Source organism: Ailuropoda melanoleuca, chromosome 5 (assembly GCF_002007445.2).
Source record: "Ailuropoda melanoleuca isolate Jingjing chromosome 5, ASM200744v2, whole genome shotgun sequence".
Classification (NCBI taxonomy): Eukaryota; Metazoa; Chordata; class Mammalia; order Carnivora; family Ursidae; genus Ailuropoda; species Ailuropoda melanoleuca.
Window position 1 is genome coordinate 55640958 of NC_048222.1, and position 24073 is coordinate 55665030.

Genomic DNA, 24073 nt, shown 5'->3' on the forward strand with positions numbered 1-24073 from the left:
GCGTGTGCGGCCGTGACTGCTTCCTCTTCCGCAGCCCTGCTAACGCCAGGGGGAGGGTTAAAGCGGTCGCTTTGGGCGGGCGGCGAGGGCAGGGCCGAGGCTGTACTAAGCTTCCGTGAGCTTACCAGCCCGTCCCGTCCTCGGCGTTTGTCCGGCCTTGTTCGATCACTTTGGTGTTACTCATTCTGGCCTTTGCCGCGGAGGAAGTAAGGAATCTTGTGCCTCTCACCTACGTATTTTACTTTTCAGAGTGAAGATTTAGGGATTTGAAGCCCCTCAAATTCTGGCTGAAAGTTAACAGTCTCCGAAGCCACGCCTCTGGTCAAAGAAGGAACTCGATTCTAAAACACATTATATACTCACATTTTAACACCAGTTAAAGGCCCAGTCTTACAAAAACAAAACAAGAGGTCTGAACTTTCTCGCAAGGTGATCTTTGTACTCTCTTAGAGAAAAGCGATTGGATGCCCCAATTATTTGTAAAGATAAAGTTGCATGGATGGATTTGTTGGCCATGGTCACAAAGTCCCCAGGAACAGTCCCGGTGTTTCATAGATGGGAAAACTGGAGGGTGAGGTCTAGTAAGTGCCTTAAGTAAAAGTGTCTGCCAGATAGGGGGCCAATAAATTCGTAATTTATAAATATAGTGCTTTGCATATAGTAGTCTTTCAATAAATGTTAATTTCCTTTCTGTTACAATGAAATACCTGCAAAAATATGGCAGCTCTTTTATACCTAAGCTTTACGCTGTTTCCCAAAAGATTTAAGACTGATACTATATGAGAAATACTGTACTGCCTAGAACTACCAACTAACCTTAGCAAACTTTGCATAACTAAGAAAACAATTGCATCTCCTTTGAAGATGGATCTTAGGAAAGTTTTTTGTGTGTTTTGTTTTTTTCTGCTGAGCACCTTGATGAATTTGAGTATTAACAAACAAAAACACCAACCCAGAACTGAGTTTGGGAGTAGGAACCAAGACAGGGAGAAGAGTGTGAAGTTCTCTAAAGACCATCTTAGAGACAGGACACCAGGAATGTGAGGCGATTGAGAAAAAGAGAAACCATACGAGTGAATTTACCAACGAAGAGTCTCTTATGGTGGTGTGGCAGAAAAAGATTAATAAATAGGACTCTTTAACGTTCACCTAAATTATTTTTTGCTCTAACTTTTAATTCCCCCCATAAGTGGAATTTCCCCCACTTCCTTAAAGGGTCAGTCAAATTTGCTTGAGTTTCCTTGAAAACTAAGAAGTCCCACATGCGAGTCAACAGGTACAGAAGAGAAGATGATGAGATGATTCCAAAACCGAACTAAGCTGGTGAAAGCAGGAAAAAAACAGAACCTTCCTAGGAAATTCACAGAAATCTGGGGGTGGGCTTTGGACTTTTAAGTATTAGATGATGAGAGTGCTTAAGGAGCAGGGTTACCTTGATGAAACTGTTTATTGAATTGAATCATAAACCCTAGTTCTTTTTCAAATTTGTGTTGTAACAAACCAAGCAACAATATCTATGTTACCTAGAATCTAAGTAATGGGTCACTAGCTGTTTAGAACGCATGGCTTGTATTTGACCATAGCTTTAACTCCTTTGCCATCCAGCATAAGCAGTAGCCCAAAATTTATTGAACCTGGTTCATCTTCCCTCCATTCAACTAGTATTTACTGAATGCATGTTCTATGCCAGGCATTGTTTTGGACTTGGGATATAAAGTCCCTCCTCAACACAGAGCTGACTTACATTCCAGTGGGGGAGACATAATGAGCAAATATATATATACTACGTCAAGTATTGATAAGTGCTAAGGAAAAAACAAACAGGGTAAAGGACCAGCGAAGACGGTGGTATTTTTGATGGGAAAGCCAGGGAAAAGCTTTCTATTTCCATAGAACCTTCGGTGAAGAGAGGGAGCAAGCCATGGATAAGTGTGGAAAAAGAGCATCCAGGCAATGGGAGCAGCACAGGTGAAGGCAGTGAGGCAGGAAAAAGTGAGTGTGCTGGAGGAACAGCAAGGAGGACAGTGATAGATGATGATATCAGAGGGGTGGGGAGGGAATGATGCACAGATTACATAGGACCTACAGGTCTATAGAACATGTTTATCCCACAATAATGCAAAAAGTGAACCATGTGCTAATATTGTATGAAAAAATTACCTTTCATATGTATGATAAAATTTACAAATTATGCACTAACATTCATTACAGCTGTTCAAACAAGTATCCTGTGGTTCTTTTACTAGTTACTATTTTTCTCTATTCATCTGGTTTTTATTTTCTAAAATCAGAATGATTACCATATTGGCTGGTTGCATAGGCCATCAAATATTTTTTATCTCTAGGGTTTGCATCACCAGACAAGGGGTGGCCAGTCTTGGTTATCCTTTTGGATATCAACTTCTGAGTTTAGGAACTCACCATTCTTTGCACTTCACTAAGAATCTATCAGCCTTTGGTTTACCTTAAGTTGTAAGTAATCAACTATACAGTAATTTGAGTTCTATTTTTTTACGTGAGTTATACTTCTATCTAATTAGCATAAATTTACCTCAATAAAGTTTTAGAGATGCCCTCTCATTCTATGATTTCAGGATTTAGTGAACAACTATGCTTACCTTTTTCATCCCTTTATGAAATCACACTTAGGTCTTCTCTCCTTTCTGCCTTTGTTTTCCTAAGAGTTTTAATCTATTATGTTCTCCTTAGGTGCTTCCCCATTCAGGTTGTTACTTTGTCTCCTTCTGGATCTTCCCTCCTTCCCTTAGATTTTCCTTACAGATGTAATACTCAGAATACAATATTACAAATAGTGGTGCACATGGTTTCATCCCCACAAAAGACAGTTTTCAGTCTGTTGACCCTATCACAAAATTTTCACCTATTTGACTGAGGTCATCAAAGAGTTACTTAAACTTCTTAAGAATTGTCTCTGCAATTTTGTCATGTTAACATTAACTGGCAACAGGAGAATTTTAGTCAATAGACACAGGAACTTTTGAACTATAAATGTATTAAATTGAGATCATAGAATCAACACACACGCTTAAGCCTTTTCTACATTTTTCCAAAAAGAAACTCTTAAGTTTTAGCTTAAGGAAGCATTGAATTTATTTTTTATTTATTTTTTTTAAAGATTTTATTTATTTATTTGACAGAGATAGAGACAGCCAGTGAGAGAGGGAACACAAACAGGGGGAGTGGGGAGAGGAAGAAGCAGGCTCATAGCAGAGGAGCCTGATGTGGGGCTCGATCCCACAACGCCAGGATCACGCCCTGAGCCGAAGGCAGATGCTTAACCTCTGTGCCACCCAGGCGCCCCAAGGAAGCATTGAATTTAAAGTAGATATTTCTTTAAATAAAACTTCCAAAAAGTGTTTCTGTAACGTATTTATTTGTATGCAATTTATTTCACTTATATGACTCCTAACTATCTAATGTAAGTCATCTAGAGGAGTAAGGCTATGATTTTTGATGGGCTGTTTACTTCTTCCAATTCATAGGTAAATATATTAAATAATACATACACAGTTGTTTTCAAACTTCGGTATTTTCAAACAATACATGGCCTGAATAAGCACAAAAACACACAGTGCAGGCCCCAAACAAAAATTTACGGACTCAGAGCTGACCAAATGCACAGGATCCCCCAGCTGCCCACCAACTCGTGGAGAGCTGTGCCTGGGCTGGCAATTCTGGTTGCACTGCAGGGAATATTCCAGAAGAGGAATCTGGACTCCCTTGCTACCTCCCATTTTTATGGAAGAGTAGGGAGGGAGCAGGAATCACCTAGTGGATTTGGAAAACCCTGTGCTTTCCTTTCGGGGATACAACCTTATTGGTTTAAAAAACAAGCTTTTGATACCTGAGGAGCTTTTCTTATCAACTCTGGTTTCTGTCTGCAGGCCTCACAGGCTCTCTGCTGAGCCAGCTTGTTGCTAGGCTGCAGGAAAAGAGTGAGCGCCCGAGCACCTGGGTCGTCCAGGAGACAGACTAGTGTGTCTTTCCTCAAGTGTGCATAACAAGGAACCTCAGGAGTTGGCATTCAGTAGGTAAGGCGAGGGAGCCACAAATTTGCATTTTAAGATGGTGGTGATTCTGATGCTGGTGGTCCCAGACTCCACCTGAAGAAATGTTACTTCACCCAGTCCTGAGAAAACATTCTCTTCAATCTGAATTTATTTTTGAAGTAGCTGTCTATGGGGACACCTGGGTGGCTCGGTTGGTTGAGCGTCTGCCTTTTGCTCCGGTAGGGATCTCAGAGTCGGATGAATCCTGCATTGGGCTCCTTGCTCAGCAGGGAACCTGCTTCTCCCTCTCCCTCTGCCGCTTCCCTGCTTGTGCTCTCTCTCAAATAAATAAATAAATACCAAATAAATAAATAAACAAATAGCTTTCTGTGAGAAATCTTGTGGAAGATTTTTGCAATTTTAATTAGATGATGAGATTCTTGATCTAGTTACTGGGGCGTTTATAATCTTACCTCTGGAATATTCTAACGTTCCAAATCCATCAGTATGTCTTTCTATAATCTACCAAGGGCAGAGGTACAACGCCCCAGCTATCTTTAATGGTTCTTCTTGTGGTAGAGATGTGTGACATCAGTTGTTCTGGTTGATGTTTCTTCCAATACCTCCTCTCATATTAGTCTGTGAATGGGGTAAGTACCTCAGCAAATATGCAGTACCTCTATAGGGAAGTGAGGGTATTTCAGAATATAATAAAATGTCTCCATGTCTGTCTTTGTGTAGCATATTCATGAATAAAAATGGGATGACTGGATGAGCCCATTTATGTGTGTTTAGGAATGTGATGATTTGGAATAGGGGAAAATGCATAATTAGATTTTTTTCCCCAGTGTTTCATGATTGGACTATATGGAAAAGATAGAGTAGTCAAGTGATTATTTTCTTCCTATGTAGGATAAATGTACATAATGTCATTCATAGGTTATATAGGTAATTTCTAGCGTTACAACTTATGTTTTAATATAGATAAACACAAGACTTTCATATAATCTTGTATATAAAAAAATCCTTTATTTCATTACAAAAAGATTTAACAAATGCCTGGCACATAACGGGTGCTCGATAAATGTTACCTGACTGCAAAGGTGGCTGGCACCTAGGAGGGAAAATTGAGGAGTAGTTTAACACTTTTCAATAACAGCAAACCCCCCCATTCTTTCTTTAATGGGGTCAGTTAACATTTGTATCCATTTTTTTGTGAAGAATTGTGTGAAAGCAACTCCAAGCCTACCATTTGAATGAGGCACTTCTATACACAAACTACGGAATCGCCAACGGCTCTCTGACCTCTACTGCCGTGTGTTGCCTTTGAAATAATCTTGCTTTCTTTCCGTGATTTATTTGTTTTCCACAATTAATTTGGTCTTCTGTTTAGTAGTAAGACCAGGCAGACAGACAGACAAAGTTGTGTTTAACCCCTTTATCTCAAAATCTCTTCTCTGACTTATCATGGTATCTGAAATTCCATCATCGAAGACTAGCCCCTTCATATGAAAATGTTATATCCGGGAGAAAACCTTCTATCTCCTAGCGTTAAGCTATTATCGGAAATCTGGCAGCTTTCTTCTAACAAGAGAGGATTAAACACTGGGCAGGTAAATTTGATAGGATTTGGAAGGTAAAAACAAGGAAGATGGGAGTGTTGTGAGAACCAAGGTTTCAGAAGGAGGCTTTGGGCTGCTGAGAGGCAGGCTGCATATACGAACTCCTCCCTACCAGAGGAGAACACAGGGGTGCACGAGGGAAAGTACCCGTGCTAAAGGTCCCCCAGATATTTGTTTTTGCTTATAACCAATTAATTCAGTTTATTATGGGCAAGTTCCCAGCAAAATGCGAAGATACAAGCTCCGTATTCCTGGGTTAATGCAGGAGCCAGTGGGATCCATGGAGACTGGGCATTGAGGGCAAGGAAAGAGCTCCAGATTTCAGAGTCAGACCTGGGCAGAGCCCCTGAGCCCAGGGTGGGCTCAGTCCCAGCATGGACAGCTGCTTTTTTCTCACAGCTGGGCATACTGCAAGTCATGTCTTCAAAATCACAGCATTTCCGTGATGTCAGGGGAACAGATACTAAGGAAATGGACTCCATGTGCACCTTAGCTGCTGTTGCTTTGTAAGTCACACACTAGCAAGTGAATGAGAATTTTACAATATTCTAGGAGGGATGGGCCACAGAGCAGTTGAACTGCTTTTCTCTCTCAGTGCCTCCTTGCTTGTTTTTTTTTTTAAGATTTTATTTATTTATTCGACAGAGATAGAGACAGCCAGTGAGAGAGGGAACACAAGCAAGGGGAGTGGGAGAGGAAGAAGCAGGCTCATAGCAGAGGAGCCTGATGTGGGGCTCGATCCCATAACGCCAGGATCACTCCCCGAGCCAAAGGCAGACGCTTAACCGCTGTGCCACCCAGGCGCCCTTCCTTGCTTGTTTTTATTTCTACCTGAACTCCCATCCTCCAGCCAAAAACCCTAATGTTGAAAGTCTCTGGTACACAACAAAAGTCTTTTGGACGACAACAGTGTTTTCAAAGCAGCACCTTGTGTAGAAAAGTCTCTGACATTGAAAAAACAATCTTTCTTCGGTTGGCTATCCCTGACCAATGCCTAATTGAAAGCATAATTTAGAAGACAGATTTAGATAGTGGAATATGGGTAAAAACAGGAAACAAACTCCAAAAAACTATAGCCTGTGAGGGCTGGGCAGGATAATGATCAATTCACAAATGGTCTCACTTGACGGTTATGTAATTGTTGCTTACACAATCATTAATTAATTAATCCGCAGTTTTCTGGGTAAAACTTTTTGTCTATAAGGTATGAGATGGTCAGAGTCTAGCTCAAAACTTCTCTAACTCCCATGAAAAATGCTGAATTGGAAGGCGAGTCACACCACCTATAGTATTTTAAACGGAATAAAAGCCTGTTAGAAGGTACACATACAATATTACAATTCTAATTCTGAAGGACACCTTGAGTTCCATTTCTCAGTTTTCTGAATTTATCTGTCAGGAACCGACTTAAGGACATTTAACTTTTTAGCAGAGTAGAAACTTTGGTCATAGCCATGGTTCTATAAATGTGTTTTAAAGGTGTTATTATTTTTTGTTAAAATAATATTTTTAGGGGCGCCTGGGTGGCACAGCGGTTAAGCGTCTGCCTTCGGCTCAGGGCGTGATCCCGGCATTATGGGATCGAGCCCCACATCAGGTTCCTCCGCTATGAGCCTGCTTCTTCCTCTCCCACTCCCTCTGCTTGTGTTCCCTCTCTCGCTGGCTGTCTCTATCTCTGTCGAATAAATAAATAAAATCTTTAAAAAAATAATATTTTTAGCAAGTGATACATAACAATAACAAGAAAGTAATCATCTTCACGTCTAAAATGAAAGCAAAACCTCTTTACTAGACTCTTGTTTTATTTTAAATATTTTATTTATTTATTTGAGAGAAAGAGAGAGAGAGAAGGCGGAGAAGAGCAGAGGGGGAGGGGGAGGGAGAGGGATAAGCAGACTCTCTACTGAGTGCAGAGCCCGAAGCAGGGCTTGATCCCAGGACCCTGAGATAAGACCTGAGCCAAAACCAAGAGTCAGACGCTTAACCAACTGAGCCACCCAAGCGCCCCTAGACTCTTTATATACAGCCAAAGAGTCAGTAGTGTTTATAAGCAGTAGTGGGTTCTCTTATAGGGAAATAGAAAAATAGAGAAATGAGACATCCTGTTATTTTCACAGATTTGTGTTAGACAGTAGTGTTCTTTCTGGAAAGCACAAATTGGAAATCTTATTACCCAAAGGTTAAAATATGGTTCTGGGGGCGCCTGGGTGGCTCAGTCACTTATGCGTCTGAAGCTTGATCTCAGCTCAGGTCTTGATCTCAGGGTCATGAGTTCAAGCCCCGTGGTGGGCTCCACGCTGGGTGTGGAGCCTACTTAAAATTAAAAAAAAAATTAAGTACAGTTCAGAAGATACTGTCATATGAGTAGGCAAACTATGGACTCTTGGCCACAGCCATCTTATTGATCAAGGGGAGGCATTAGCACACTACTGGATGAAGTAAGATGTTCTAAAGTTCACTCCAACTTTAGGATTTATTATTCTACTACACTCATAGAACCCTGTCTTCCTCTGAGAATTGTTATGTATCACCACCCATCTCGTAGTCCTAGGATATCTGTGTTCTAGATCTCATCCCCTTTTGCCTTATCCAGGACCCTGCTTTGTCAATTAGCCCCCATTCCCCCCTTGTAACTTCTATCTCTGTCTCTGTTATTGCCCTTTCCTCTCTGAACATGAACACATTCTTCTACCTTAACCCCACCCCCAGCCCACAGACACACAACACAAAACCCAAACTTTTCCATCCCACATCACCATTTACCATCACTGCCTCACCCTCCTTCTGTTCCTAGCCAACTTTCTTAGAAAAATGCCTAAGTTCAGGCAATCTCTTTTCTCATCTCTCTCTCAGGATTAACTCTTCTTGCTGAAGTTGCCAGGACCTCCTAAATGCGAGATCCAGTGGAGACATTTCAGTCCTTGTCTCCCTTGGTCTTTTCTAGCATCTGTTGTAACTCCTCTCTTGATTTCTGAGACTTCATGCTCCCTTGGTACCTCTCCAGCTTTGTGGACAGTTCCTTCTTGGTCTCCTTCAAAGACATCACTTTTCTCATCCACCTCACCCCTAAGAGGTTGATGTCTTCCACCATCCATCCTCGGTGCTACCCTATCTCACACTATTATTCTTTATAGGGTATTTCATTCATCTCATAACTTCAACTACCACTTATTCACTCTGCTGCCATGTTATTCAGCCCGCTCCTCCTTCTAGATCTCCAAATACATTAACAAATATACAAAATTCCCACCAGTCATCTATGCCCATATGTTTCTCCATTGTGGTGTTTACTTTTCTTTATTCAAATATAATTAATACACAGTGTTATATTAGTTTCAGGTGTACAATATAGTGATTCAACAAATCTATACATTACTCAGAGCTCATCATGAGTGTACTCCTAATCCCCTTCACCTATTTCACCATCCCCCAACTACCTACCCTCTGGCAACCACCAGTTTACTCTCAATATTTAAGAGCTTGGTTTTTCTGGTCTCTTTTTTTCTTTGTCTGTTTGGTTTTATTTCCCCTTATATTCCACATACAAGTGAAATCATATGGTATTTGTCTTTCTCTGACTGACGTATTTCACTTAGCATTCTACCTTCTAGGTTTATCCATGTTATTGTTGATGGCTGGATTTCATTCTTTCTTATGGCTGACTAATAGTCCATTGTATATATATGCCACATCTTCTTTATCCATTGCGACGTTTAATTTTACGTATTACCTTGGTTAGATTATGGGTGTTTTAGATGTGATTCACATTTTTATTTTTATTTTTTGAACAACTTGACTGAAGTATGATTGGCATACAAAAAGCCACACATATTTAAGGTATACAGCCTGATGAGTTTGGAGAGAAGTATATACCTGTGAAACTATCACTGCAATCTATGCCATAAACATACCCATCACCTCAAAAAGTTTCTTGTCCTCTTTATTAATTTTTTTATGAGTATGTGATAACATTTATAAGATTTATCCTCTTAGCAAAATTTTAAGTATATGATGCAATATCGTTAACTACAGGCTCTGTGCTATGCAGTAGATCTCTAGGACCCATTCATCTTCTGTAACTAAGACCTTGTACCTTTTGACTAAAGGAGTACAAGGTACCCCGTACCTCTTTGTTTCCTCCCTTCTCAAGCCCCTGGTAACCACCATTCTATTCTCTGCTTCTATGAGTTTGACTATTTTAGATTCCTTATAGAAGTGGTATCATGCAGTATTTGTCCAGCTGTGATTAACATTTAAGTAAAACAGGTTATATCTATAACATGGGTCGGCTTTATCCAATCATTTGAAGGCCTTAAATGCAAAAGAATTTAGAAGTTCTGCCTGAGTTTCCAACCTTCAGACTCAAGACTACAACATCAAATCTATCAAATCTTACCTGAATCTCCAGTCTGCCAGCTGGTCCTATGGCTTTTGTATTGCCAGCCCCCACAATTGCATGACCCAATTCCTTAAAATTTATCTATCTATCTATCTATCTATCTATCTATCTATCTATCTATCTATATCTATCATCTATCTATCTATCTATCTATCTATCTATCTATCTATCTATCCAATCATCTCCCATTGGTTCTGTTTTTCTGTTATTTCCTGACAAATACACCTGTAATCTGCACATAATGTCCAAATCCCTTAGCATACTCACAAGGATCTTCATGAACTGGCTGTTATCAATGTATCCAGCCTCACCTACCTTTTTCAGACATCTATCTTCCCATCCTTTCATACTAACTCCTTGGTCATTTCCAGAGCTTGCCACGCTGTTTTGTACCTCTGCCATTTGCACTATCTGTACACCTAGAAAATTTTTCGTTCTTCAGAACACAGCTTAGGCTTCACCCTGGGCTCTGTGAAGGAGGCTGGCAGAACAAGCCACTTCTTCTATGACCCTCTTGCCCCTTGCACACATGCTTCCTTTAAGCATGAGTCATATTTATGGAATTATTCCTTATAAATCTTTTCTCCCCTCTTTTAAATATCTTGTTTTGATTTCTAGCATCCAGTGTAGAATCTGGCACATGGTAGATAACTGGCAATCAAGAAAAAACTGATTGGAGCACCTGGGTGGCTCTGTTGGTGTCAGGTCATGGTCTCAGGGTCATGGAATCGTTGGTCTCTGCACTCAGCTGGGAGTCTGCTGGAGGTTCTCTCTCTCCCTCTCTCTCTCTGCCCCTCCCCCTTGGTGCACTCTCTTTCTCTAAATAAATAAATAAATAAATAAATAAATAAATAAATAAATTTTTAAAAAGAAAGAAAAATTTGATTAGTTGACAAGTAAATCCTCTCTGCTTAAGATGTTAAATAGCTGCCAATCACTTTCAAGACGATGTCTCCTCAGTGCAGCATGCAGGGTTCTCATGTTCCCCTCTCAAGCCTCGTCTCCTAGCAGGCTTCCACGGCCCCTGAATTTCTAGTCATGCTGAACGAGTTGCAGTTTTTCAACAAGCTTAGCTTCCTTGCATTGACTTCTGTACTCACCGATCACCTGAAACATCCCCCTCCCAACCATTTGGCAATCTCCCTTGTCCTTTTAATCTTCACCTCAAGAGTTCTCTCTCCTGAACTCTAGTCTCATCCCTGCCTCAGTTTTTCCTCTGTGTTCCCTTAGCACTGTGGACTTAACCTACTTAGTGTATGACTTGTTTCTTAGTCTGTCAACTGAAGAATATAAATCACAGTCTGTCTTTGCCTCCCATTCTTCAGCTCCTCCGGGACTACTTGTAAGCCCACTGTTGCCACTGTGTTGCACTTGAACTGAGTTGGAGGGTGAGGGTGTACCAAGGGTAGAGGGAGAAAGCAAAGTGGAAGGGTTCTGCTGAAGACAGTTCCCTTACTATACAGTGTGACCAAGTCTTGTCTTGGAGGCCATTAGTCTGAAGATGAGATACTTGCTTTAAGAAGTACTCAGCAAATGTTGTTTTCCAAGTGTCAGTTATCTTGCAATGATCCCACAAAGTTTGGCAAGTTGCAGCATTTCAGAAACAATTCTCTACTGTAATCTCAGTAAACATATATAGAAAGATTAAGAAGCTACAGAATGTCTGAAAGATTTTAATTTGTACTTGACATGGGGGAAGCAGTGAAGGGACTGAAATCATTTTCTCCCTTGTTGCCGCTCTTTCCTTCCACAGGTACTTTCTGCCTCCATGCTGCCATCCTGTCATTCCCAGCTGACCCAGCCTCCCTTCTTACTCTCCACCCCCGGGGCCTTTCCTTTTTGTGGACCTTTTAGAATCCATACACTCCACCAAAATGGATCTCTGTATCAGTCTGTCAGCCAGATGATCTGATGATCTTTATAAAATATTAATGGATGATCCTCTGAAAATCTTCCAAAACATTGCCTTTGAATCAGACCCTTCTTTTTTTTAAAAAAAAAAAAAGATTTTATTTATTTATTCGACAGAGATAGAGACAGCCAGCGAGAGAGGGAACACAAGCAGGGGGAGTGGGAGAGGAAGAAGCAGGCTCATAGCGGAGGAGCCTGATGTGGGGCTCAATCCCATAACGCCAGGATCACGCCCTGAGCCAAAGGCAGATGCTTAACCGCTGTGCCACCCAGGCGCCCCTGAATCAGACCCTTCTGTTAATAATGTCTGTGTCTTACCACAAGGTGCCTGTCCCCTCACTGGGACACAGAAGTGCTCTAGATTGGCTATAAGAGGTGTTTTTTTTTAAGATTTTATTTATTTATTTGATAGAGAGAGAGCCAGAGAGAGGGAACACAAGCAGGGGGAGTGGGAAAGGAAGAAGCAGGCTCCTAGCAGAGAAGCCTGATGTGGGGCTCGATCCCAGAACACCAGGATCATGCCCTGAGCCCTGAGCCGAAGGCAGACGCTTAACAACTGCGCCACCCAGGTGCCCCATGTCTATAAGAGTTTTATAACATTTACTAAAAATGCCTTCAAATTTAATTTGAAATAAGCAAGTTATTTCTTATTTCTTGCTACATAATAGTATCTTGTATACTCAATGTTTCTTCTTATGCCCTCAGGCCTTCCAGGAAATATCTTCCCTGCGCAAATCATGTCAAACCGGGGGCCCCTGGGTGGCTCAGTCTGTTAAGTGTCTGCCTTCGGCCCAGGTCATGATCCTGGGGTCCGAGGATTGAGGCCCATGTCTGGCTCCCTGCTCAGTGGGGAGTCTGCTTGAGATTCTCTCTCTCCCTCTCCCTCAGCCCCTTCCTGTACCTTGTGCATGTGCACTTGCTCTCTCTCTCTCATAAATAAATAAAATATTTTTTAAAAATGGTGTCAAACTGAGGAAGCTAAACCTTTGGCCACTCCTAAGAGAAAATCTCAAACTTAGAAGACAGAAATCAACTAGACTGAGCAAATTGACATGCATAGGAAGAAAAGCTCTTTCACTTTTCTTTGCCTCTTTTTTCTCTTTCCTCCCTTCTTTCTTCCTGCCATTGATTCAACAGGTATATTTTGAGGTCTACAGCAAAGATTTCCTGGATCAAGTGGCAGAGCTGTATAGGGTAATATTTAAGGGCACAGGCCTGTTTTTGAATCCTGGTTCTGCCAGCTAGTAGTTATGTGACCTTGGCCAAGCTTTTTCACTTCTCTGCACCTCACTTTTGTCATTTGTCAAATGGAAATGATAATAATAGTATCCACTTCCTGGTGTGGCTGTGAGGATTAAATTATTCATTAACTAAGAAGTACTTAACATATAAGTGCTCCCCGCAAATATTAGCTACTGTTAGCTGCTGCTTAATTCTAGATGACTAATGGGGATTAATTAGGAGTGCAGTGGAGTGGAGTGAGGGGAGAGCTTTCTGGGTAGAGGAAACCTTGTATTTGCAGTCCCTGAGGCAGGAAGGAGGTGCTGGATATTTGGGGAACCAGTAGGAGCTAAGAATGGCCAGAGAGGTGGGCAGTGCCAGGTCATTCTGGACCTGGTAGATATTGGATTTAGGATTTAGTTTTTACCCTAAAAGCCATGAGAAGCCTCTTGAGGATTTTAAGCAAGGGGATGACATGATACAATTTGCTTTTATGAAGATAAACCCTGCTGCCCTGAGAGAGAATAGCCGGGAGGCAGGTGAGAGGAGATGTGTGGGAGAGGAGCCAAGGGGGAGGAAACAGCACAAGGATACTGAACAGTCTCACTTGTGCCATGGTGTGGATGATAGAGACATTCATCAAGATGGGGACACTAGGGAGGCCTGGGTTGGTCAGTTGGTTAAGCATCTGCCTTACTTTCAGGATCGAGTCCCAAATTGGGCTCCTTGCTCAGCAAGGAACCTGTTTCACCCTCTGCCTGCCACTCCCCCTGCTTGTGCTCACTCTCTCTCTGACAAATAAATAAAATCTTAAAAAAAAAAAAAAAGAAGAGGACACTAGAAGAGGATCAAGTAGGGGAGAGAAGAGGAGAGGTCTCAATATTGAACGTGCAGATTAGAAGTGGCTAGCCGACCTCCAAATGGAATTAGATATTTAGAAAAGTTGGATATATGGGTCCAGGGCTTAGAGAAAAAATGTGACTCGGTCTCTCTTAAAGTGACAGACTTGAGGTTGAAAAGGAAATTCTCATTCAAGTTAATGTAGGCAACTTTAGTTAGTTAGCAATGGAACAGTGATGAGCAAATAAATACATTTAGTAAGAGGGGGAAAACATTCCTATGGCTGTTGACTGAAGCAGGAGGGACAATTAATGTAGAAAGGCTGAATCTCAAGCAAGCATTTCAGAAAATGACAATTTTGCCTTTGATAACTGTCAAATAAACAGCTTATCAATTTAAGGAATATTTTATTTACTTGAAGAAAGGAAAACAGGGGGCAAATGGAGAGTTTCTGTGTCTAGTTTTGAAACAAGCTTTTTGCCGCAGGTCAGAGCTTACCAACCAAGAACTGTTGCAAAATCTTTTGCAAATTGAAAACTCCCACAGTCTTACATTTTAAGTGGGTACTTGAGGTAAGTTCTGGAGTCTGAAAGGTCTCTATCAATCTTGTTTAAACATTCCAGGTTAAATGAGCAGAGGCTGATATTTATTGTATAACTTTGAAGTCAATCTTTTAGAGACACTTCAGGCATTGGACTAAGCCTTTTAGAGATCTTGAGAACAAAGTGCCAATTATGGCGAAAGACATGGATTCATTTAAAGACAGAGCAAGCTATATAAAATACTGTGTCTATAAGGGTGTCAGCAAAGACACTTTTTTTTTTAGAAAAGATACTTTTATTATAGAAAATCTCAACCACAAAAAAGTAGACTAGTACAATGAATACCCCTGTACCCATCACCTAGCTCCAACTACCATCAATTGTCTGCTTGTAAAAAGATATATTTTAAAGATAATTGTTTTTTTTCTTTTGCAAAAGTAATAGTTATTCATTGATGAAACACCTGGGTGGCTCAGTCAGTTAAGCGTCTGCCTTCGGCTCAGGTCATGATCCCAGGTTCTGGGATCGAGTCCCGCATTGGGCTCCTTGTTCAGCCAGGAGCCTGCTTCCCCCATCGCCTGCCACTCCCCCTGCTCCTTCTTTCTTCCTCCCTCCCCCCATCCCTCTCTCTCTGTCAAATAAATAAATAAAATCTTAAAAAAAAAAAAGAAAATATAGAAAATACAGAGTAGGCAGAAGAAAATATGTACTGGTCACAATCTCAGTCCTTCTGGTAGGGCTCTCAGTAGTCCAATTGATGCTTTTGAACAATTCAGAAAAAGGTTCCTCTTCTCTTAGCTGTATGCAGCCCTGTGCATATTATGTATGATAAAAACTACTGAATACAGAAATACATATCCTTTTGTATTTGTCACATAAATAGTAGCACATCCATGATTAAACTTCTTAGAATAAATTTGCAGAAGTGAAGTTCCTGGGACAAATGGCATGGCAAACCCCAAGCTTGTTTCATACCTGTCACCCAACTGCCTTCAGTGAAGTTGAACTAGCTCATACCCTGACAGACTTTCGCTCATTTCCCCAAAAGCTTCAGAACATTAAATGTGATAATGAAAGATAAGGATTCATATTTTAAAAATCAGAAACCCCATCATTTTGTCACTTTGAGTATTGAAAAATAGTATCCAATGTTGCTTTGTGGGGGTTTCTTTTTGAGTGGCAATATGAAAAATGTTTTTATATGTATATTCATCATTCTTCCTGAATTTCCCACATGTATCATTTCTCCTTTAGTGTTTTTCTACTGGTATATTTTTCTGATTTCAGAAATATTTTTGGATAAAAGTTGAATATATGTGTCGCACTTACTCAGACATTACTAAATGTATAAAAAGGCAATTTTAAATAATTTTTAAAAGAAGCAACACATACTATATTTAAAAAGATGTATTTATTTGATTTGTTGGCAATGAATATCTTGAGGGAGGAATCGTATATTAGATTGAACCATGTGAAATTGCCAGTCCTATGTGGTTGTGATTCTCAAATTGTGGTCTGGGATCCCAGGAGTTTCCCAATTCTGTTTTCAGGGGGCCACAAGGTCAAAACTATTTTCACGATAGTGTTAAGGCATCATTTGTGCTTTCACTTTCATTTTCTTAACAAATGTAGAGTGGAATTTTCCAGAGGCTGTATGATGTGTGATATTCTAACAAATTAAATGTAGAGGCAGATGAGAATCCATCTGTCTTCTATTAAGCCAGACATTGAGGAGATGTGCAAAAAATGTAAAACAATGTCACTCTTCTTTTTTTTTTTTTTTTTGGTTTGGGAAAATATATTTTTTTCATAAAAATATATTATTTGTATTAACATGCAGTGGGTTTATTACTTCTAAATGACTTATAAATATTTATTTTCTTCAGTTTATTAACATCTATTTTATTATTTTTTTTTAAGATTTTATTTCTTTATTTGAGAGAGAGAAAGCAAGGGGAGGAGCAGAGGGAGAGGGATAAGCCGACTCCTTCTGACCCCCCTGCATCAGGGGTCTTGATCCCACCACCCCGAGATCATGACCTGAGTGGAAATCAAGAGTCAGGTGCTTAACTGACTGAGCCATGCAGGCGCCCCTGTTTTTGTTTTGTTTTGTTTTGTTTTAATTTAGATTTCAGTGAATGTCGGTAGATGTATCCTACAAAAAAAAAAAGCTCTTTAGGGCTCTCAATTTTAAGTGTAAAGGGGTCTTGGGAACCTCTGCTTTGTGGCATCTGAACAAAGTGGCCTTTTGTTTCAGAGACAGAGCCCGAGATGTGAAATTCTTCCCTGGAAACTCAATGAGTTTAATTATGGGACTGGCTGCTGAGGGTTTCATCTGATTCTGAGTGTCAGAGGACTTCTGTGTTCTTTAATAATTTGGGTTTTTTTGTGTGGTTGGGACAATATGGGGCTGCCTGCAGCAGGGAACACACACCTAAAGGCGGTACCATAGAAGAGCAATAATAATGAGAAGAATAGTTGATTAGAGATACTAATATTTTCACCCCAACCACAATAGTGTTAAAACACAACCATGGGTTCCTTTCTTGACTTCGCCTGAGTCAAAATAAAAATACAGATTTATCTGAGGTTATAGGAATAGGAAGAGTTTGTTCCTTTCTGAATTGTACTAGAAGATGCAAAATTTAAAGAGGATAAACAAAACAAAAAAAAAAATAAAGAGGAAAAAGGACCCACCCTCTGCCCACTCAGGCTCCTTTGGGAGCAGAGTCCTAGGGATCTCAAAGTATTTGCTTAGGTTTACTTAGAAATTAATTAACCTAATAAGAAATAGGCACGGTCTAAATGAGAAATCTTAAAAACTTTGCATAAAAGAATAGGAAAATGAAAAGACACATTGTGTTGCTGGATTAGAGAATGGAACATTATTTAAAATGCTTATTTTAAAAAAGATTTTCTATTTATTTATTTGAGAGAGAGAGCGCGTGAGAGAGAGAAAGAGCACGAGCAGGGGTGAGGGGCAGAGGGAGAGGGAAAAGCAGACTCCCCCCTGAGCCAACTCCAACACGGGGCTCGATTCCAGGACCCCGAGATCATGACCTGAGCTGAAGCAGACACTCAACCAACTGAGCCACCCAGGCACCCCTAAAATGCCTATTATCTCCAAATCATATTTTGGGTGAAATGCAAATCAAAATTTGCATACCTTCTGAACCAGCAATGTACTGTTTTAAAAAAAATCATACCCCATGATGTTAAGCTTATTTTTACTCTTAAAAACTTAGTTCTCATTTCATTTTTTTCTTATTTCTTTTTTCTCTCGTACCCAGATGTCTATATTGAAGGTATTTTTGTATAATTTTCTCCCGGATGTTGAATAATTTATTAAAAAGGATGCTGCCAAAAATAAGGGATTCCTGACTTCAATCCTCCTTCCACTATCATTACATTCTCTTGAACTTGATGATAATGTCCGAATGTCCTCAAGGAGCTTGGAAGACTAGAATGTGGCAGCAAAGCACCAAGGTACTGACCAAATGTGGATGTCCCTAATTAGAGTAGTGTTGGAGCGTGAACTCCAAACTAAATGGATGTCATTATATATCTAGTTATTTGAGCAATTTCATTAGCGTTGTGGATTTTAAGGGAGATACCCTGTGCTCTATCACACAAAAGCAAAGACCACAAAGTACAGAACTTGCTATCATACTCTCTGATGTGGAAATCACCAAAGAGTTCCAAGATGTAGGGAACTGAAAAGTCGGAGATTTGGAAGGTAGAGACTAATGAGAAGCATTATTAAAGCTGTAATAAGTGGATACATCAGAGGGAAAATGGTAAATTACAATCTTGGTCTTGTTTTGATTTAAACCTATTATGGGGGTGCCTGGGTGGCACAGTGGTTAAGCGTCTGCCTTCGGCTCAGGGCGTGATCCCGGCGTTGTGGGATCGAGCCCCACATCAGACTCCTCCACTGGGAGCATGCTTCTTCCTCTCCCACTCCCCCTGCTTGTGTTCCCTCTCTCGCTGGCTGTCTCTATCTCTGTTGAATAAATAAATAAAATCTTTAAAAAAAACGTATAATGAAAACCTGTTATGACAGACTTCAGACATCTGACTTAAAAAAAAATCTGAGGTATACATACATACAGAAAAGTGCACAAATCATGAATGTCAGTCTCAATGGATTTTCACAAATTGAATGCACCTGGGTAATGACGGCCAGATCAAGAAAGATGTTACTAAACCTCGGATATCCCTTGCTCGTTACTAAGGATAACCACTATCCCCTTTTCTAACGGATTATGTCTGCTTATTTTTGAACTTTATACAAATGGGCTCTATGACATGAACTCTTTAGTCACTGACTTCCTTTGCTCCTCATGTTGCATAATTCATCCATATTGTTGTGTGGAGTTGGGGTTCATCAATTCTCATTGTAGAGTCGTATTACATCGTGTGAATATGCCACACTTCATCTATTCTACTGTAGGACATTTGGATAGAATCCAATTGTTCCTGCTGGGTATGCACCTAGGATTGGAATTGCTGGGTAATAGAGTATACATTATTTGTTCAGCTTTAGCAGATACAACCAGTTTTCCAAGGTGATTGTAGCAATTTATACTTTTACCGGCTAAGTATGAGAGTTTTATCTGCTCCAAATCCTTGTCAACACTTGGTATTCTTCTGCTTTCATTTTTAGCCATTTTGGCTAAAATATCTTCAGTTTTAATATACACCTCTTTGATGACTAACGAAGTTGAATACCTTTTAAGATGTTTATTGGTCCTTTGAATAGACTCTATTGTGAAATGCCTATTCAATGAGCAATGCCTACTTGCTCATTTTATAATTGAGCTTTTTCTTATTGATTTGTAGAAATTCTATGTTCTGGCTATGAGTCTTTTTTATTTACATATTGAGAACGTCTTTTTTCTCCTCTTCTCATCTTTTTTTTTGTCTTATTGGTGTCTTTTGATAAAAAAATTATAATTGTTTAATAGTTCAATTTATCACATTCCCCACCCCTCTTTGTGGTTAGTATTTTTTATGTTCTACTTAAGAAATCTTTGTATGTTTTCTTCTAGAGGCCTTATTGTTTTACTCCTGACTTTTAAAATGTCTGAGTTGGGAAAGTTATGAAAATCAACATCTATCCAAATTGAAGAGCTATTTTTGAAAAGCCAGTCACAGAGTACTGTGATATCAAATCTGAAGTGGTTGAACAAGCAGCTCTCTGCAGCAGGAATACTAGGGAAAGCAATTACACAACTCCCACTCTACTGAAGCAAAGTGTCTCTTACTAACTAGGCCATGTTGCAAGCTAGTCAGAAATTAGTTTAATTGCCAAGGGACTGGAAAAAAAGTAAAACAGGGTGAGATTTTCCACACAGGAAAAAAAACCCCAAAACCCTTGAGATCATCTGAGGTCGAATCTGAGATCCTTTATCTCTTATGCCTAGAAATTCTTGTCACAGAGATGTTTCATGTATTTCCCTCCACTAATACCTCTCATACTATGACCTCACTCCATCACTTATTCTCTTCTCTTTACCCTTCAGTTTCCAGTCTGCTCTTTCATCTATAAACTCAGTCTCCCCAGTTTGTCATACACTGGAAACCCTTAACCCCTCTCCTCATTCAGGCTTTTCCTTCATTGCCAAAGTTCGCAAAAAAGCAGTCACATTTGCTGCCTCTGTTTTCTCACTTCCCATTCCCCTTTAACAACTTGTACCATGTTGTCTGTTGTTTCTACCAGTCTGTGAAAACAGCTATCTTGAAGATTCTCAAAATTAGTGTGTCCAAGCTGAATGTTTTTTTTCCCCAAACCTTATCTTTTATGTTTTTTAAAAGATTGTTTATTTATTTGAGAGAGAGAGTGAGAGCAGGAGCAGGGGAAGAGAAAGAAGCAGGCTCCCCGCTGAGCAGGGAGCCCAGCGCAGGACTTGATCCCAGGACCCCAAGATCACGATGTGAGCTGAAAAGTCAGATGCTTAACCAACTAAGCTACCCAGGCACAGCACCCCCATCACCCCCATGCAGCTATCTTCACGGTCGGACTGCCTTCCTTCTTCCTAATGTGCCCTTATCCAACCTCTCCTGTAGAAAACTGGGATTAATCTTCTTAAATCAAAGTCCTAACCTTATCATGTCCTAGTTTGAAGATTTCTTTTTAAAGATTTTATTTATTTATTCGACAGAGATAGAGACAGCCAGCGAGAGAGGGAACACAAGCAGGGGGAGTGGGAGAGGAAGAAGCAGGCTCATAGCGGAGGAGCCTGATGTGGGGCTCGATCCCAGAACGCCGGGATCACGCCCTGAGCCGAAGGCAGACGCTTAACCGCTGTGCCACCCAGGCGCCCCCTAGTATGAAGATTTTTAATAGTTTTTCTCATTGTCTTAAATCCCACCACAAACTGGATCAAATTCATTAATCCTTTTTACTCACCCATACTATAGTCAGCACTATTTCACTTCATGTTTTCTAATTTTGCTACCTTTGTTGATACAGTTCTAGATTTCCCTCACTTCTGAATGTCTAAATTCTTCCCATGTTTTCAAGATAGAAAGGCAACTCCTTATTGAATATCCTTCCCCATCTTCTCTGTCTGGTAACTCCTCTTTATACTTCAAGACACAGCTCAAACATAGTTTCTTCCTTATACTATTCATATAACTGAGTTAATCACTCTCGATCTCTGTTTCCAAAACAAACTGAACATACCACTATACAAACAAACCAGTCCCTACCACATAGTACTGCAATTATTTTATTCTTTTTTTTTTTAAAGATTTTTATTTTATTTATTTATTTGACAGAGAGACAGCCAGCGAGAGAGGGAACACAAGCAGAGGAAGTGAGAGAGGAGGAAGCAGGCTCCCAGTGAAAGAGCCTGATGTGGGGCTCGATCCCAGATCGCCGGGATCATGCCCTGAGCCGAAGGCAGACGCTTAACGACTGCGCTACCCAGGCGCCCCACAATTGTTTTATTCTTAAACTCCTGATCTCTTAGCTTCTCAAAAGCAAGTATAATCTTAATCTTTGCATCCCCAGTGTCTAACCTAATACCTTGCACAGAGACATCTATGATCCATCTCTACTGACTGAATGAGTGAAACCATTTTTGATCTTCTCTAGCTGTAATTTTTCTTTATGAAACGGGCATAGCATTTTATATATACATCTCTTTTATGTCATATCATCACTTTCTACCATGTGTAATTGTTACCTATGTAGGTACTTTTATTGTCTGATAGATGGCTATCATCGAAAGGCCAGGCCTTATCATATCCAAAGGCCTCATGGAGCCTAGTAAGAGGAACCATTACAGACCTACATCATTGGCATAACTAGCCTTGGCTTTCGATCAGGACGTACTAGGACACACCCGAAGAGCACAATGTTAGAGACAGGCCAAGGCAAGCTGCTAAGAGAGCTGATTTGCCCCTGTCTTCAGAAACAGGTAGTGCAGGTTTCTATAAATAAGGTGAGTGTTGCTGCTTGGGAAAGCCATTCATTTGTTTTTTCATTAATTTTTAAACCACTTCGTGGAAAAGAAGGGGAATGTGTCCAGAACAGTAACTATATGCCAGAGATTTTTCACATACTTAACTCAATCACTATAATGACATTGAGATGAGCACTATTATTCTGAATTTATAACTAAGGAAAACAAGACTCAGAAGTGCTTTAGTGACTTAATTCAGTATCGTGGAGCTGGTGAGTGACAGAACTAGGATTTGAAAGCAGGCACGTGAGACACTCAAGTGTAAGCTTTTCCACCTCATCATGCAATATACTCAGGTTTCTAGAGAAACATCCGGGGAAACCCTTGAACCAAGGGGGAAGCGTAACCTGTCAGGACCAAGGGTCAGGCTTGTATCAAACCCTGTATCGAGGAAATCCTGAGAAACTCAAATAAACTTGCCAAATTTTATCTTGAGAACCGGGGAAATACCTGCTTCTCAGTAGGCTTAGGGTTAGGGAACGGGAACATTCCCAGACGGGATAGAGGCAAGATGGTAGTTACGGTTGTGGGAAAAGAAAATGGAGGCTATAGGATATATAACTGGGAATCAGAAACATTAGAACAGGGGCGCCTGGGTGGCACAGCTGTTAAGCGTCTGCCTTCGGCTCAGGGCGTGATCCCGGCGTTCTGGGATCGAGCCCCACATCAGGCTCCTCTGCTATGAGCCTGCTTCTTCCTCTCCCACTCCCCCTGCTTGTGTTCCCTCTCCTGCTGGCTGTCTCTATCTCTGTCAAATAAATAAATAAAATCTTTAAAAAAACAAAAACAAAAACATTAGAACAGATTGGAAATCAGGTGAAACTCTAGCAGTAAACACATCAGAGGGGACACGTTTGTACCTTAAGTATAGTGTGTGCATGGCCCTAGACATGTTTGGTTCAGTTCAGTTACCATTAAACGTGCTGGGTACTGTAGCAGCTGCTAGGAATACAAAGGAACAAATGGTTCTTGCTTCCAGACACTAACAGTCTGGGCTGGGGCGGTCTGTTGATAGAAATATGAGACAGGGTGCCAGGAGAGAGTCTTTTCTAGAAGGTTCTTGAAGACCCAGAGTGATCCCATCCCCAGAAATACCATCGAAGGTTTATCTATGGGTTATTAAGAGTAGGCAGGCCAACATTTCTCTCAGTTTACCTAAAACTGGGCTTGATGGTCAGTAGTCTTGTCCATGAGCAGCAGGGTGTATGTCACCCCCTGCTTAGGCCTTACCCCAAGAAAAATAATAAGAAAGTAAATTGAAATATGACTTTACGTGAGTGAATTAGAGGCTTTATTGCCTTTATGTTCAACATTTATTTTTATTTATTTATTTTTAAAGATTTTATTTATTTATTAATGTTTTTTTATTATATTATGTTAGTCACCATACAGTATATCCCTGGTTTTTGATGTAAAGTTCGATGATTCATTAAGTTGCATATAACACCCACTGCACCATGCAATACGTGCCCTCCTTACTACCCATCACCAGTCTATCCCATTCCCCCACCCCCCTCCCCTCTGAAGTCTTCAGTTTGTTTCTCATAGTCCATAGTCTCTCATGTTTCATTCCCCCTTCTGATTACCCCCCCTTTCTTTATCCCTTTCTTCCCCTACCGATCTTCCTAGTTCTTATGTTCCATAGATGAGAGAAATCATATGATAATTGTCTTTCTCTGCTTGACTTATTTCACTTAGCATTATCTCCTCCAGTGCCGTCCATGTTGCAGCAAATGTTGAGAAATCGTTCCTTTTGATAGCTGAGTAATATTCCATTGTATATATGGACCACAACTTCTTTTTTTTTTTAATTTTTTTATCATATTATGTTAGCCACCATACAGTACATCCCCGGTTTCTGATGTAAAGTTCGATGATTCATTAGTTGTGTATAACACCCAGTGCACCATGCAATACGTGCCCTCCTTACTACCCATCACCGGTCTATCCCATTGCCCCCCCGCCAGGCCCTCAGTTTGTTTCTCATATGGACCACAACTTCTTAATCCAGTCATCTGTTGAAGGGCATCTCTGTTCCTTCCACGATTTAGCTATT

General features: G+C 40.4%; 1 long non-coding RNA gene and 1 pseudogene across 1 annotated transcript; both read left to right on the top strand.

The window, feature by feature from the left end:
- Positions 1-2: 2 nt before the first annotated feature.
- On the top strand, positions 3-17925 carry LOC117802370. The gene is made up of 3 exons (XR_004625646.1): positions 3-206; positions 3906-4052; positions 17836-17925. It is a non-coding gene; the product is annotated as an uncharacterized LOC117802370 (long non-coding RNA).
- A 3841-nt stretch (positions 17926-21766) lies between these two features.
- LOC117802454 overlaps positions 21767-24073 on the top strand; it is an 8415-nt pseudogene continuing 6108 nt past the window's right edge.